This window comes from Myotis davidii, unplaced genomic scaffold (assembly GCF_000327345.1).
Source record: "Myotis davidii unplaced genomic scaffold, ASM32734v1 scaffold544, whole genome shotgun sequence".
Classification (NCBI taxonomy): Eukaryota; Metazoa; Chordata; class Mammalia; order Chiroptera; family Vespertilionidae; genus Myotis; species Myotis davidii.
Genome location: NW_006297018.1, coordinates 2,196,979 through 2,198,374, shown reverse-complemented (window position 1 = coordinate 2,198,374; position 1,396 = coordinate 2,196,979).

The window sequence follows — 1,396 nt, the reverse complement described above, 5'->3', positions numbered from 1 at the left end:
CTTTTCTCTTTCCTTCTAGTTGTAGAATTTCCACTCAGCCAGCCTTCCCGTGGTTCTGGATGATATCCATTTCATCTTTTAGTTGTATTTTTGACGTGGTTGTGCGAGGTAGCAGGTACAGGTGTGTACCTATGCCACCATCTTGGTTCCTCTCAATCTCAGGTAAGGTTTATCTGTTAAATGAGCTCCAATCAGATCAAGTTTTGCTACCAAGGGAGTATGATAAAACTATTCAAAGCTTGTTTTGGATGATACAATTGCAGATAAGAGATTGAGGGCCTATTATGGACAGTAATAATAAACAGATGAAAGGTGAAAGTTTTGAATAGAAGTCAAAACCTACTAAAAGTCTTATCTTTGGAGAAGACTTTGATAGAAAAATAATTCTAAAACACCCAACATGTGAGGCAGAGTGACAGAGAAGTCTCAAAGAAAGTTGATTATTTTATTTTTTCAAATTTGTAGAAACATGTGAATGCATTGCTAGGAACCCTCCCAAGGCCTTGGAAAAGGTTTGTACAAGCTTAGACTTCATTTTATAATAAAACTGACTGCTTTCAAGGAAACAGAATTATTAAAGCAATGGCTCAGAGCTTGTCTATCTGCCCTTGCTCTCAATAATTACCTATATCCTTTAGTAAAAACTCTTTTATGAATGTCATCTGCTCATATAAAAATAAGATGATACTATACATATGGTTGTATACCTTGCTCTCCAATTCTCATATTGAGCATGTTTCCCCTCTATTGTTTTCTTTTTTAAAATATATTTTAAAATTTTCAGAGAGGAAGGAAGAGGGAGACAGAAATAGAAATATTAATGATGAGAGAGATTCATTGACTGGCTGCCTCCTGCACACCCCACACTGGGGATCGAGCCCGCAACCTGGGCATGTGCCCTGACCAGGAAATGAACCAGCGCCCCTTCAGCCTGGGACATCGCTCAACCACTGAGCCACACTGGCCAGGACCTTAGTGCCATTCTTAATGCCTCCTCCTAAAACCAGACAAGTCCAGGGGCTGCCCAAATTGCTCAAACATCCTAAATACAATAAACTAGAGGCCCGACGCATGAAAATTTGTGCAAGAGTAAGCCTTCCTTCCCCTAGCTGCCAGCACCAACTTCCCTCCAGCACCCAGGACCCGGCTGGCTTCCCTCAGGCTGCCCACAGGCACCTGGGACTTGGGCTGGTTTCCCTCCAGCCCCGGCTTGGTCAGGAAGGATGTCCAGAATGACGTCCGGAAGACACCCGGTCTAATTAGCATATTACCCTTTTATTATTATAGATAACAAAAGTGGGGAGGAGACAGACCCAGTGAAAACCTGGAACTGGATTCTAGTGCCATGCCCATTACCCCTGTGAGATCCAGCTACTCACGGAAAGCACTGTCAGTG